Below are 16,590 nucleotides of genomic sequence, written 5' to 3' on the forward strand. Positions count from 1 at the left end.
GCAGTCTTCCAGCTTGGACTGGAGGTAGGGGAGACATATCAAGAAGCAAACCCTCAACTTCTGTAGCTTGGATTTTCTGTTAGTACTTTATCGAATATCTTATTTTTTAAATGATTTTATTTATTTATTTGAAAGAGATCACAAGTAGGCAGAGAGGCAGGCCGGGGTTGAGGGGGGAAGCAGGCTCCCTGCTGAGCAGAGAGCCCCATGCGGGGCTTGATCCCAGGACCCTGAGATCATGACCTGAACCAAAGGCAGAGGCTTAACCCACTGAGCCACCCAGGCACCCCACAACTTATCAAATATCTTAGAAAAGCTGGTGAGTGGTGTAAATCTTCTGGGCCAGTGATAGGGCAGAGAGGTTTGAGCAAGTTCCTAGGATAAAGCCATCGCTGCTGAAGAATGGTACACTTTTGACGGAGGGATAAATTCTGTGGGATTTCTGCAAAGGTAAGGTAGGTGAGTAAATCCCATTCTCTTAGAGAGAAAGGGCAGAGACATTCTTCTGGGGTCTGACTAGTCATTAAGTAGAAGACTCGTGCAGTGTTTTGTGTAATAGTTATCTATAATGAGAGCCGTATGAGGGATTATATAGTCAGGTAAGCAACTGAAGTAGAATAATCTAGAGTCTTAAAATAGTAAGGAAAATTACCCTATGTCTTTCTGAGCACCCAAATTCCTGAAAAGGGAAATGCTTGTATGGGTTTGTTAGCTGCATCCCAAATCACATTTCCATGGAGAATCACATGCTTCCTAAGAGCATCCTTATATCACAAGGTAATAAACTCTGACTTCAGTAAAATTTTATATATCACTTCAAGCCATTTGTTTCCCTACAAAGAAACAACATATATTCTCTGTACAATAAAGCTAATAAAACCATGCTGAAATATAGATTCTAGGTTGCCAACTTCCTTTATACCAGTCTTAAAGTTGATGCACGAACAAATTAAAAAGGTATTGCAGGGACACCTGGGTAGCTCAGTTGGTTAAGCAGCTGCCTTCAGCTCAGATCATGATCTCGGGGTCCTGGGATCAAGCCCCACATTGGGCTCTCTGCTCAGTGGGGAGTCTGCTTCTCTTCTCTCTCTCTCTAATAAATAAATAAAATCTTTAAAAAAAATAAAGGAATTTTTAAAAGGTACTTCATTCCATATCCTAGAAACTTCTTCTAAGGAAATAATAAAACTATGTAGGGTTGGAAAAATATTCCATTCTTCTACATTTTTTGGCTCGTGTAATAATTACATTGACATAAGACAGATTAACAAGAAGAAAACACATTTAATTTTATATGTACTGCAGCCCCATAAAAATATGAGACTCAGAGAAGTGACCAAAGCAGGAAGCTTTTAGACAAATACAAATTTGTGTGGAATTGGCAAAACAACAGGGTTTGAACTTCAGAGAGCTAAATGGTGAAGAAGTAAAAGACTTGTTTGTATGACCTTCTCAGTCCAAAATTCACCATCTCTGATGAGAAGGATGCCTTCCCCGCCCTGCTACGGGGAAGGTACCTTTCACATGGGATTATCACCTGCTTCCAGGAGGACAAGGGAGGGTAGGAGTGTCCTTCTTGCACAGCTGTTTCTCAAAAGCCTTTGATTCACAATAATCAATATGCCAAAGGGGCATATTTGGCGGTGGAATATTCTGTTCCCCTTCAACCAGAAAATGTTAAACCTGAGAATGACAAGAATCTGTCGTCTATGTTTGATAAAACAAGAGACACGGTCAGGGCTTGAAGGGAATACCCAGTACAGTGTGTGACCCGGGTGGGGCGGGAGGGCATTTCCAGGTTCAACCGGATGCACTCATGGCCTTGGGAAAGAGGCACGTGTAAGATACAATCATCAGTGATGAGTCAAGGAGATCACTAGGAACTATTTTTAGAACTCTTTTAAGACCTGTAGGCCTGAGGCAGTCCTATGTTGGGGCACGCTTTGTATTCTTTTATGAGATCGTCAGTCAAGTGCAGCCAGGTAAGAAGAGATAGAGACAATCAGGGAAAATTTACTCTACTAGTAGGTTCTAGAGAAAGGGGGCACAGCGTGTCAAACAGAGCCCCAGGGAAGACCATCAGAGTGGTCAGGAAGCAGAAGACTTGGAGGGAGTGGAAGGTCTAGGGCAGAGCTTCCATTGGAGTTTCCAGGGAGCAAGGCAAGGCAGGGTAGGTTAACAGTTCAGGATTACCTAGTGTGCATAATTTGGTTGGGCTCTAACCTATAGAGATGGTCCCTCCTTGCCTAATACCTGGCCTTGGGATGACTAAGGAAGAGGAATTTTGCCTCCTGGGACGATTGGGCCAACTAGGGGAGGTGTGGCTGTGGATTTTGTGTTTGCACGTCAAGGACATGCTGGGTCCTTGCTCTCTCTAAGAACTGGCTAACCCCCGGGAGGGGCAGCAGCTTCCCAGCCAGAAGGTTATTTTTCATTTTTTAGTTTTAGTTTAGGTGCTTTTTTTTTGTTGTTTGTTTTTTTGTTTTTTAAGTAATCTCTAGGCTCAGCATGTGGCTCAGACTCAGGTCCTTGAGATCAAGAGTCACATGCTCCCACTGGGCCAGCCACATGACCCTTCTTAAGGTGTCAAGATATAATACAGAGAAAAAGTTTAAAAATACATACAACAGGGCATCTGGGTGGTTCAGGTCAGTTAAGCGTCTGCCTTCAGCTCAGGGCTCAAGTCATGATCCCAACGTCCTGGGATTAAGCCCCACATGGGGCTCCCTGCCAGTGGGAAGCCTGCTTCTCCCCTCGAACTCCCCCTGCTTGTGTTCCCTCTCTTGCTCTCTCTCTCAAATACATAAATAAAATCTTTTAAAAATCTATGTACAACACAGGAGACCCTACTATATATCAGTTGTTTATATGTAACATTAAATTTATATGTGAGTTAAGGAACTATTGGCCAGTTGGCATATTATGTTTTGTTGCTATTTAATTAAACATTTATTTACTTTGCTTCTCAGGAATTTGGCAATGGGTAAGCTTTATCTTAGAGGTATTTGCTTTTAGGTCTCAAATAGTTTTTAGATCTCTGAGAAGTTTGCAAGGCCTAGGGTAGCTCAGACTCCAGGCCATAACCTAGTTTACCAAATCTCCTGATGTCCTTTAATCTACCTTCACATTTTTTAGGAGGGATTGGTTGAGGTAATCTCAACTGTTGATGGATATGGTATCAGCCCTCCTCTCAGTAAGACCTGACAGATTCATCATTGACTAACATATTTGCAATCCTTGGCTTGCTGTGACGTCAGGCGTCACCTGCTCTGACAGATAAAGCTGTCTGCTCTCCAGCACAGCAGGAGATATGTATTATTTGTGCCTTCCAGGCAAGAGAAGTTGTAGCCTGGTTGCAGGCAGTCTCAGTAGAATTAAGAATCTACTGATGAGGGGTGCCTGGTTGGCTCAGCCGGTTAAGCCTTTGCCTTCGGCTCAGTTAATGATCCCGGGATCCTGGGATTGAGCCCCACATTGGGCTCTCTGATCAGTGGGGAGTCTGCTTATCCCTCTCCATCTGCCCCTCTTCTCTGCTTGTGCTCTCTCTGACTCACCCTTAAATAAATAAAATATTTAAAAAACAAACAAAAATTCTCTCTCCCCCACTCCTTTTGCCCCTCCCCAGCCTGCATGCCCACTCTCTCTTTCAAAAAAAAAATGAGGGGGAGCCTGGGTGGCTCAGTCGTTAAGTGTCTGTCTTTAGCTCAGGTCCTGATCCCAGGATTGAGTCCTGCATCGGGCTCCTTGCTCAGAGGGAAGCCTGCTTCACTCTCTGCCACTCTCCCTGCTTGTGTTCTCTCTCTCACTATCTCTTCGAGCAAATAAATAAAATCTTAAAAAAAAAAAAAGATGCAGTCAATCAGAACAACATATGTATCATGGGTCTATTGTGTTTCAGATAATCTTCTTCTAAGACAACAGTGGGCAAAAGAATACCAACCCTCTAATTCTCCCTCATACAGTCAAGCTTTATGAAAGAATGACTTCCTGGCCATCGTTTCCTCAACCCAACGCCTCCACCACTCCACTGAAGTCCCTGTGCACCTCCACATCATTAAATCCAACCGGTACTTACTATCTTACCTGCCTCTAAACATTCCTTTCTGAAAACTCCCTACTGCTTTGCCTCCATGGATGCTGCTGCCTTGGTTTGCCTTTTTTTCCCTCTGGATTTTTCTTCTGAGACTCATTCTTAGATTATTCTTTCCTTTTCTGCATCTTACATAGCTGTACTCCCCAATTCTCTCATTTGTTTGCATTTTATTTGCTTTCTTCTTGGGGACTTCCTACACGTGCATGGATTCATTTAAGAAAGTATAAGGCTGATAACTACCAAATTATTTTTTCCAACCCACATCTCTTATTTATAACCATTTTCCTGCTTTAACATGTCTCAACATAAACCCGTTGTCCTCAAGAAATGACAGATATTGGTGAGGATGTGAAGAAAGGGGAACCCTCTTACACTGTAGTTGGGAATGCAAATTGGTACAGTCACTCTGGAAAGCAGTGTGGAAGTTCCTGAAAAAGTTAAAAATAGAGCTACCTCATGACCCAGCAATTGCACTACTATGTATTTATCCAAAGGATACAAACATAGTGATCTGAAGGGGCACATGCACCCCAATGTTTATAGCAGCAACGTCCACAATAGCCAAACTATGGAAAGAGCCCAGATGTCCGTTGACCGATGAGTGGATAAAGAAAATGTGATGTGTATACACACACACACACACACACACGCACGTGCGCGCACAGGAATATTACTTGACCATCAGAAAGAATGAAATCTTGTCACTTGCAACAATGTTGATGGAATTAGAGGGTAGTATACTAAGCAAAATAAGTCAGAGAAAGACAAATGATTTCACTTGTATGTGGAATTTAAGAAACAAAACAGATGAACATGGGAAGGGAAGGAAAATAAAATAAGATGAAAATAGAGATGGAGAAAATCATAAGAGACTCTTAACTCTAGGAAACACCTGAGGGTTGCTAGAGGGAAGGTGGATGGGCAGATGGGGGTAACTGGGTGATGGGTATTAAGGAGGGCACGTGATGCAATGAGCACTGTGTTGTATACAACTGATGAATCACTGAACTCTACCTTGGAAACTAATAATACACTTTGTTAATTAACTTGAATTTAAATAAAGAAGTTAAAAAAAAACCATAAACCCATTGTCTTTATCACCCTTTTCTTTGTTTGTTTTCTTTCCTGGTGATGAGATCACCATCAAGTCGTTTTCTTTCTTTCTTTTTTTTTAAGATTTTATTTATTTATTTGACAGAGAGAGAGATCACAAGTAGGCAGAGGGGGAGGGGGAAGCAGGCTCCCCGAAAAGCAGAGAGCCATATGCTCCCACACCCATTGTATGTCAGGCTCTCTGCTTAGCAGAGAGTCTGCTTGTCCCTCTCCCTGGGCCTGTCTCCCCCACTTGTGCATTCTCTTTCTCTCTCTCTCTCTCTCTGGAATAAATAAAAGCTTAAAAAACAAAAACAAAAACAAAAACAAAAACCAAAAAAAAACAGGTTTTCACGATCAGGCTCCTGCTTATACAGGAGATAGCTCTTCTCCAACGACCCCCTTTCTCCCACTACCTAAGTCACAGAAATGTCTACCTTCTGTACTACTTTAAACCTCTCAGTGTTTATTTGTTTTTTGTATGTTTTAAGATTTTATTTATTTGTCAGAGATAGAGACAGAATGCTCAAGTAGGGGTAGTGACAGGTAGAGAAGGGAGCCTGATGTGGGACTCGATCCTAGGAACCTGGGATTATGACCTGAGCCGAAGGCAGATGCTTAACCCACTGAGCCACCCATGCATCCCTAAACCTCTCAATCTATGCCATTCTTTCTGCCAAGTATATCCTTACCACTTTTCTTTTCCTTTTTTTTTTTTTAAGATTTTATTTATTTGATAGATAGATCACAAATATGCAGAGAGGCAGGCAGAGAGACGGGGAGAAGCAGGCTCCCTGTTGAGCAGAGAGCCTGATGCTGGGCTGGATCCCAGGACCCTGAGACCATGACCTGAGCCAAAGGCAGAGGCTTAACCCACTGAGCCACCCAGGCACCCCTCCTTACCACTTTTCACTCCTAATTTCTGTTAATGTAAGCAAGAGGACTGAGAGGAGGCAGAAGCAGAGCTTTGAAACGCTAGTAATGTTCTATTTCTTTTTCTTTTTTTTTTTAAGAAACACTTTTTTTTTTTTTGAAGATTTTATTTATTTATTTGAGAGGGAGACAGTGAGAGAGACCATGAGAGGGGAGAAGGTCAGAGGGAAAAGCAGACTCCCCATGGAGCTGGGAGCCTGATACGGTGAGAGACTCCATCCCTCCTGGGACTCCGGGATCATGACCTGAGCTGAAGGCAGTTACTTAACTAACTGAGCCACTCAGGTGCCCTCTATTTCTTGATCTTAGTGATTGTCATACAGTCTTGAAAATTCTCAAAGTGTCATTTGTGATTCATGCACTTCTATGTGCATAATATTTAAATATTTAAATATTTTAATACTAAAAAATTATTTAAAACTTAATAATATTAAGCTCCTGGGTATTCTGTTCTGGAAAGCCTTCTTTGGAACTTCAAGGCTAATTAAAACAACTTCCTCCACACGTATGTCTGTGTACTTATGCCGAGTTGTGTGTAATTGTGGATTGTTAGCCTCTCTCTTTTCTAAGAGCTTCTTAAGGGGCACCTGGGTGGCTCAGATGGTTAAGGCCTCTGTCTTAGGCTCAGGTCATGATCTCAGGGTCCTGGGATCGAGCCCCGCATTGGGCTCTCTGCTCAGCGGGGAGCCTCCTTCCTCCTCTCTATCTCTACCTGCCTCTCTGCCTACCTGTGATCTGTCTGTCAAATAAATAAATAAAATCTTAAAAAAAAAAAAGAGAGCTTTTTAAGGTGTTTCTCATTAACTTTGTAGCATGAGTACCCACCAAAGTGTTTGATAAAATAGTAGGTGCTCAAAAGATAGATGATACAGAAACAGAAGGCTCCTTTCCCTCTGCTTTGAAGGAAGCATGGCCAGCTTGACCAGTCACTGTCATTGGAAAATGGAATTCGATTCCTGTGTTTTGAGATAGAGCTCTGATCCCACCAAAATCAATAACTTTTACTGGAAGCTGAAGAGTTCAGCTAAAGTTGAGTGGAGACTCATGATGGAAATGTCAGGAATAGACACAGATGCAAAGCCTAGAACAACAGAGATGAGAATTGAGGTGATTCAATGACACTGAGTTTAGAGGACAAACAGGACAGACATAAGCCAAGAGGGTACTGGTGATGGTGAGAAACACACTGTTGACTTTGAGTTTAGAGTTTAGAATTGAAGTGCTGGTAGGTTCCTGCATGAGTCACACTGGCTTATGGGATCCGGGGATGGAGGGACAGGTGATTAGGGAAGGATGGGAGCCACTAGGTGAGACCTAGGGGCTCAGATGCAATGTATTTCTCTCAAATAGAGCTGTCTTTGGCTAATTTGCTTTTAATTCACTCTGCCTTTGCAACATTCATGTCTAATCACTCATCTCTTCAAAGTCCATAAACTGGTTCATGCCTCTCATTTCTAATTCCTACTGACGCCACCTTAGTAGGATCATGCTTTGAACAGCCCAAAAGATAGTTGAGGCAATTAAATTGTCCCTCTTTGGGGAATTCAAAAAAAATGCCAAATAGCCATAATGTTCACGAATAAAAAAAATAGGATGGGAACATTCATGAGGGATTATATGCAAGTTCAAGTATTATGGAAGAGAAACTTGGAGTAAGCTGAAGAAGTCAGCTAGAAGGGAGGGGAACAGGGACACCTGGCTGGCTCAGTCACTGGAGTGTGACTCCTGATCTTAGGGTTCTGAGTTCAAGCCCCACCTCGGGTTTAGAGCTCATTTAAAAAATAAAACCGTAGGGGCGCCTGGGTCACTCAGTGGATTAAAGCCTCTGCCTTCGGCTCAGGTAATGATCCCAGGGTCCTGGGATGGAGCCCCACGTCGGGCTCTCTGCTCAGCGGGGAGCCTGCTTCCTCCTCTCTCTGACTGCCTCTCTGCCTACTTGTGATCTCTGTCTGTCAAATAAATAAACAAAATCTTTAAAAAAAAATTAAAATTAAAAATAAAACCTTAAAAAAAATAAATAAGGGAGGTGAACAGAGGGAGCCCTTAAGGGAAAAAAAGGAGAGTCAAAGAGGGACAGAGGCCATGTGATCCCTGACTCTCGAAAACCCTATCAGTTCCTAGTAAAACCATCTCACTTTTCCAGTTAGTTTACCTGTGGTTAGGAAAGAAATCTCCTTTTTATGTGTAAATTGAGCCGGTCTCGGCAACTAAAGGAGCTACATTAACGTAAACTTCAGAGTCACAGGTACCTAAATTTTAATCTACTTTGGTAGCTGACCCTGGAATTATACCGTAGTGACCAAGTGAGGTAACATTTAAAACAGCCCCACGACAGGCCCAAGGTCTGGCCTCGAGTTGGGTGACTGTGGGGGAGCCTAAGTCACTCAGTCGGTTAATCCTCTGTCTTTGGCTCAGGTCATGATCTCAGAGTCCTGGGGTTGAGCCCACATAGGGCTCCATGTTCAGTGGGGAGTCTGCTTCTCTCTCTCCCTGTGCCCCTTCCCCTGCTCATGGGTGCACCCTCTCTCTCTCTCTCTCAGATAAATAAATTTTTAAAAATCTTCTCTAAAAAAGAAAAGTGGTGATTCTGATATGTGTCTTTTTGATTGTTTTTCTTCTTTACATAGACATGCTGTGACATGTGTTCTTGAGTCTATTTGCCTTGATTTGCCTCCGCCCTGGTTTTTCAATCAGAGCTAACCCAGGTACTCCTCTGGAGTAGTCAGTTGGTAAGACTTCAGTCCATAATCAGTTCACAGGAAGATTCCTAGATAATCTGGGTGGGCCTGATTGAATTAGTTTAAAGGCTAGGAGAACGGAACCCGGGCTTCCACAGAGAAATTGCACCTGAGCACGAAAGCATTGACTCCTGCCCTAAAGTTCCAGCCTGTTCTCCCGGCGGCCAGCACAGGACTCCAGACTTGTTCTGCAAACGCCTACAATCATGTAAGCCAACCCTTGACCATATATGTGGTTCTCTTTCTTTCTCTTTCTCTTGGCGAATTCTGCCTAACAGATGCTTTCCTGATTGCTCAACCCTCAAAAAGTGTTTCATAAATTATTGCTAGGAGGAGGAAGAAAGCTTTTAGACATTTAAAGAAAGACCCATGCTTCTACTAGACTTATTTTCCTGGAATTTTCTCAGTTTGTTAAAGTGGTGGAATATTCTATAGGTCAGTAAATAAACAGTGGTGAACGTGAAGTGATAAATAAAAGGTCTAAGTCCTAAGTTTCAAATGGTATTTTCTTTGCTTCAATTTAGTTCTTCAAAGTTTACAGTTATACTTTGGTTGAAATTATATGGAGGGAAAAGTGAAAGTTACCTCTCTCCTGCCTTCTTCCTCCCATCCAGTTTTTCTCTCTGGATATAACCACAGCTTATGGTTTGGATTTTATCTCTTCAGCATTTTTCCTGAACATATATCTAAATGAATTTGTATATGTATATGTAAAAGTTTTGTTTATGTATACATATACACATACTTATGAAAGCATAAATGAGATCAGGCTATACCCAGTGTTTGTGTGTGTGTGTGTGTGTGTGTGTGTGTGTGTGTGTTGTTATTTTTGTGGGGCTCCATCCCAGGACTCTGGGATCATGACCTGAGCCAAAGGCAGCTGCTTAACAAACTGAGCCAGTTAGGTGCCCCTATACAAAGTGTTTTGGGTTTTTTTGTTTGTTTTTGTTTGTTTGTTTGTTTGTTTGTTTGTTTTATTCGACAGAGAGAGATTACAAGTAGGCAGAAAGGCAAGGGGTGGGGAGCAGGCTCGCTGCTGAGCAGAGAACCCTATGTGGGGCTCCATCCCAGGACTCTGAGATCATGACCTGAGCTGAAGGCAGAGGCTTAACCCACTGAGCCATCCAGGTGCCCCTACAAAGTCTTTTAAAACAATTTTTCTTCACTTAGTAATATGTTTTGGATATTTTTTTTTATGTCTTTCTTTTTTACTGGCTGCATGGAGGTTTATTTTCTACTTGGTGCAAGGCATGTGGTTACAGGTTGTCAGGAAGGCTTGTGTGTGACTTGGATAGTAAGGAGCCGGGTTCTCTCAGCTCCCTTTTTGGTGTTTTGCTGTTTGATATAAAAAGAAGCCTGCCGGCTACTGCAGGCTTCAGCCTGCCTAGTCTACTGGGAGGGAGGTCCCTTAGTACCTCCTGTAGCCTAGTGGCTGGTGGTGGCCTCTCAGGACTGGGGCTCGGTATTGGCTTTGCCAGGCTGGTGGCCACCAGGCTGCTTCCTCGTGGCTTCCAGAGCCAAGTCGCTGGTGATGGAGTCGCTGGAGGCCTGGGAGAGTCAGCGATCTGGGGACTCCCAACACTATAGCCACAAACCAGAGAGTGGACTTCCGGAAAAAGCAGCTCGCCCACTAGGGACCCTGGTCGGTGTTAGGGAGATGGGGGTGGTGAGAGGTGGCTTCTCCCGGATGCCCTGCGCTTCCACAGGGGCAGTTACTGGAAGCAGAACCTCCACGGCTCCGGTAATAGTTCTGGGAGGCCACGAGTGAGTCCCTGGAGGGGATGGATGGCAAGCTGTCACTTGTGCGCTGCTGGAAATCTTGGGCGACCCCTCTAGGGCCCGGTGCAGGATCAGGGGTGGCAGGGACCAGGACCAGCGCTAGGTCACAGCCCATTTGGAGAGGAGACCCCCGTGGGCCTCTCTACCATGGAGTCTCAGGCGGGTCCTCTGTCTTTACTATATGCATTTATGTATCTTGACAGTATTTTTAAAAATATTTTATTTATTTATTAGAGAGAGAGAGTACCAGTAGGCAGAGCAGCAGGCAGAGGGAGAGGGAGAAGCAGACTCTCCTCTAAGAAAGGATCCCAATGCGGGGCTGGATCCCAGAACCCTGGGATCATGAACTGAGTCGAAGGCCTGAACCACCCAGGAGCCCCACTGACAGTATTTTTTAAAGAATTTGTTCATTTGTTTCATTCTTTCTTTATTTAGAACGTAAGTTGGGGGAGGAGGAGAGAGAAACTTTCAAGCCCACTCCAGGCAGAGCTGAGGCTGGGAGGGGCTCAGTCTTAGCACCCTGAGATCATGACCTGATCTGAAACCAAGAGTGGGACACCCAGGAGACTGAGCCACACAGGACGCCCCACAGTATTCTACCCCCCACCTTTTAAAAATTTCCCCAGTATTCTTTTTAAATTGCTGTAGGCCCTTATTAAGTATGGATGTTCTGTGTTTAACCATTCCACTATTGGCTTTGTTACTTGAAGTTTCTCCCTACTGCAGGGTTGTTTGTGTACATATCCTTGTATATGTAAGCTTGGGTTACATATATGACAGATTCTTCAAATTAGTTTCCTAGAAATGAAATTGTGAGGTTAAAGGTAATACATATTTAAAATACTCTATTAGTTTCTTCTCCCAGCAAAAGGAAATAGGATTGACTATTTCAACACAGTGTTGTCATCAGTGTTTTTCTTAAAATACTTTTTTTTAAAGATTTTATTTATTTATTTGACAGAGTTCACAAGTAGGCAGAGAGGCAGGCAGAGAGAGAGGGGGAAGCAGGCTCCCCGCTGAGCAGAGAGCCTGATGTGGGGCTCGATCCCAGGGCCCCAAGACCATGACCTGGGCCGAAGGCAGAGGTTTAACCCACTGAGCCATCCAGGGGCCCCTCTTAAAATACTTATAACAGAATTTATAAAGGTCACTGTTGAGCCATTCATCACTTTATTCACAGAGATTTTTAGAAACATACTAAAGTATTTAACATTTCCCCCAAGGTCCAGGTAAAGTTCAACCTCCTCTATCAATCTTTTCTTGATTTATTAAAACCACAGTCATCTCTTCCTTCTAGAAATCCAAAGCATCACTGTTAACACATTATTTGTCATTAAGTCATCTAGTGACTGGCAATTACTCAACCGCATTGTAGTTACATTGTTTTTAACTTCCAAATGTTAGGACTACAGAATTGTGGCCAAGGGTGTGCGTGGGTGGGTTTAGTCTGCTAGGCGTCCAACTCTTGATTCTGGCTCAGGTCATAATCTTGGGGTTGTGAGAGCGAGCCCCACATCATGCTTGCCATTCAGTGGGGAGTCAGAGTTTCTCCCTTTCCCTCTGTTTCTCCCCTCCACTCCAATCAAATAAATAAAATCTTAAAAAAAAAAAATTTGTGGCCAAGACTATGGAAAGAATTCAGTCAGATTAGTGAGACTAGTTAAATCCAGACAAGTAGTGAAGGAAGTTAGCTGCAACATGGTGTAGGGGGCGTCAAATTCCATCTACCCAAATTGGGTAGCTGCCATATAGATGCTGAGAGTACTTGGGGAATCTGTTGACAAATCAACCCTATAAAAGCCCATGGGTCCATGCCTACTCTCTAAGAGAATAAACCTAGAGTTTTGTAGTTCTCAGATTCCATGGCTGGTCTGGAATCTCAAACCCTGTAATGGATAAGCAACTATATTATTGTCTAGGATTTCCAGCCCATCTTTGATACTAGATTCTGTCATCTCAAATAGATTAAATTTTTTCAATCCTAAAAAAGTCTGGACTTGAATATATAGATAATAAAGCAGATGAAACCAATTATATTAATACCTTTGGTTTTAGCTGAGGATAATATGTGTATAAATGTGATTTAAAGAATCTTCACATATTATATCTTAGCATTTTAAGCTGAAAAGTTTAAGAGAATTTGGTCAGGCCTGTAACGAGTATTGATTGAGATGTTTGGAATATTTAACAAAATTTGTTTTGACATGTTGTAGGGTATTTTTTGTTTGTTTGTTTGTTAGATTTGCTTATAAATCTGCCTACCCTGTCAAGCATTTAAGGTGGTTAAAGAACAGTCACATGAATATACATAACATAACTTAAAATAGTAAAAGTAGTGTAATCAAATTTGTGAATAGGATTTTTTTTTAAGATTTTATTTATTTATTTGACACAGACAGAGAGATCACAATTAGGCAGAGAATCAGGCAGAGAAGCAAGCTCCCGAGCAGGGAGCCTGACTCAGGGCTCGATCCCAGGCCGTGGGACCATGACCCTAGCCAAGGCAGAGGCTTAACTCACTGAGCCACTCAGGCGCTCCCATGAATAGGAGTTTTTAAGTTTAATTGCTGTTTTGGGTTACTCTAATATATTTTTTTTAAGATTTTATTTATTTATTTGACAGAGAGAGATCACAAGTAAGCAGAAAGGCAGGCAGAGAGAGAGGGGGAAGCAGGCTCCCCACTGAGCAGAGAGCCCGACGTGGGGCTCGATCCCAGGACCCTGAGACTATGACCTGAGCCAAGGGAGAGGCTTTAACCCACTGAGTCACCCAGGCACCCTGGGTTACTCTAATATTAAAAAGCAAGTGAAAGTGGTTGCTCTTATTTAATACAAAATTAGACTTATAAATCATAAAATAATTTTGAAGTTTGAAACAAAGGCTTAAAAGTTTGCTGCTTAAATTTGATCTTTAATAAATTGAAAAATTTAAAATCTAAAATACCATAAATAGCAGTTAATAACAAAAAGTACCCCAACCCCATTTAAAAACCTATGTAGTATTTTCTTGTACATGGATTGTCTTTCTGGCCGGAATGTAAGCTTTTTGAACAAAGGTATATAGATACGTATGTAAATATATAATCTCCATTATGTTGGTCACAATGCTATGCATCTAGTAGTTGATCAGTAAATATTAGGAAGAATGAATGATTAATTAGCAGATTCAGTATTTATTTCTCATGAAATTTTCTTAAAACCAGCCATATCATCACCACCACAGGCTACTTCTTGTGGGGCATCCTGACTGAGAGGGGGCCACTGCGAAAGAATTCACCCAGGGCAGAACAAAAGAGAAGTTTATTGAATATATTGCAAGGCAGACTGTCTACCACAAAATGGTGGTGAGGTACCACAATTACAGGGCGGAATGAGAGGGTATGGAATGTATGGAACTTTCCCCTTTTGGTAACTGCCCGGTTGTAACTAACCCATTGGTAAGTTAGGACCTACAGCGATTTCGAGGTGAGTGTCTTAATGAGCCTGTGTGTCACCGGAGTGGTCGCTATGAGTCATTTTGCCTCGCTCCTGTTTAAATTGCTCAAGCCTGTTGCCTCCCAGTGGCCTCTGCACTTCTCTGTAAAATACAGTAGGAATTAGTGAATGTCGTAACTATGACAATAGACTAAGAGATGTCTGTAGTTCCAACTGAGATGTGTCAATGGCCTCCATCCAAAGACAATAATAAATAACACACCTTCTGTAGTTGAACAAGTGGGATTTATACTTTTGCAGTGAGGGAGAACCCACATTATGGGCAGTCGTGAGCCATGAAGTGTCTCACTATGAGGGTGTTTCTCTTACTGAGACACTTCATGACTATGAATTTAATTTCAGAATTTGGGCTTTGGTTTGTTTTGGGGGAGTGGCTAAGAAAATGAGAATTTGTGTTAGATTAGATATGGTGAGGGAATTCCGTCAGTTGTGTAATTGGGTGTGTCACATCTTTGGGGAGGACTGACTAGAATGTGGATAAAGCTGTAATTGGTAAAGAAGTAGCAGTCATTCCTTCCAGCCAAGAGAGGTGGTGTTTGTGGGGTGGTTCAGAAAATGAAGAAATGGTTTTGCTTTCTCATTTTATCAGTCTGAGTAATCTTGTCTGAGGTTAGTAGTCTATGAGATTGTTTATGTCCAACAGGAGAATAATAATGGCCTGGCTAGAAGTATCAGGCCTGCTTTCAACGATCGGGCAATTTTTTGTTGTTGGTTTTTTTCCCCTTTCTTAGGTACTAGTAGAGGAGTGAGAGAAAAGTAAATGAATTCAAGAAGTATTTAGCATGCAAAGTGGATAGGACCGGATATGGGGGCAGAAGGTGATGTGTCAAGGGTGATTTCTAGGTTTCTGCCCTGCAAACAGAAAGGGTTGCAGTGCTAACCACTAAGATAGTACCAGCTTTGTGTTATCTTCTAATTTAATATTTACCTAAAATATGTGAAAAGTTGGTATTATCATACCCATGTAGAGATCGGAAATGAAGGCTGTAGAGAGGTTAATTATATCTTGCACACTGTCATGGAGAAATAGAATTCAAATTCAGGGTTGCTTGACTCAAGTCATATTGACTTGTCTTAAAAATCAAGATAAAATTCGCATAACATAAAATTTATATTTATAAATCCATTTATACATTCAGACACAGCTCTAAAATATACAAGTTTGTGGGTTTTAGTACATTCAGAATGTTTTGTAACCATCACCATTATTGAATTGTAGGCCATTTTCATTACCCCCAAAAGAAACTCTATATGCATTCATTCCCATGCCCTTTTCCCTCTTACCCCTTGCAACCACTAATCTTTTTTGTCTCTGTGGGGTTACAGGTTCTGGAGATTTCATGAGTGGAATAAAAAAATATATGGCATTTTGTGTCTGTCTTTCTTTCCACTGGCGCAATGTTTCCAAGATCTATCCACATTGTAGCGTGTCCCTACTTCATTCCTTTTTATGACTGAATAAAATACTGTTGTATGGATATCACACAATTATTTATCCACATATCACTTGATGGACATTGAATGTTTCCTTTTTTTTTTTTTTTTTTTTTTTTGCCTATTACGAATAATCCTGCTATAAATACTCACAGATGAGTTTTTATTTCAATGCATGCTTTTAATTTCTTGGATTTATACCTAGAAGTGGAATTTCTGGGTGATACAGTAATTCTGTGGTTCAGCTTTTGAGGAACCACCAAGCTATTTTCCATAGTAGCTGCACAATTTTACATGTCCACCGTTTAATAATATGGAAGGTTTCAGTTTCTCCATCCTTAGCAACATTGTAATGGTTTTTAATGTTGTTGATAGCCATGCTGTAATAGCATGAGTGGTATCTCATTGTGGCTTTGATTTGCATTTCCCTAAAGACTAAGGATGTTGAGCACCTTTCATGTGCTTATTAGCCATGCGGTTAACTTCTTTGGAGGAAGGTCTATTCAGGTCTTTTTGCCATTTTTAAATTAGTTTGTTTTTTGTTTTGAGTTGTAAGAGTTCTTGGTATATTCTGTCTACTAAAGTCTTACTAGGGGGTACCTAGGTGGCTCCAGTTGTTAAGCTTCTGCTTTTGGCTCAGGTCATGATCCCAGGGTTCTGGGACCAAGCCCCAAGTCGGGTTCCCTGCTCAGTGGGAAGCCTGCTTCTCCCTCTCCCACTCCCCCTGCTTGTGGTCCCTCTCTTACTGTGTCTGTCGCTGTCAAATAAATAAATAAAATCCTTAAAAAAATTATTTAAAAAAAAGTCTTACCAGGTATATTATTTGTCAATATTTTCTCCCATTATGCAAGTTTTCTTTTTGCTTCCTTGCCTGTCTTTTGATGCACAAAAGCTTTCAATTTTAAAGAAGTCCAATTTCTCTATTCCTTCTGTTGCTTGTGCTTTTGGTGTCATTTAAGGGACTTGGCCATATCCAAGGTCATGAAGATTTCCACCTATGTTTTCTTCTAAGGGTTTTATAATTTT

General features: G+C 41.8%; 1 protein-coding gene across 1 annotated transcript in view; it reads left to right on the top strand.

Moving 5' to 3' along the window:
* The window catches only part of RIMKLB (ribosomal modification protein rimK like family member B), a 153,014-nt gene that overhangs the window by 4,490 nt on the left and 131,934 nt on the right, over positions 1-16,590 (top strand). The window lies entirely within an intron of this gene.

This window comes from Lontra canadensis, unplaced genomic scaffold (genome assembly GCF_010015895.1).
Source record: "Lontra canadensis isolate GAN:19392208 unplaced genomic scaffold, GSC_riverotter_1.0 scaffold9, whole genome shotgun sequence".
NCBI lineage: Eukaryota > Metazoa > Chordata > Mammalia > Carnivora > Mustelidae > Lontra > Lontra canadensis.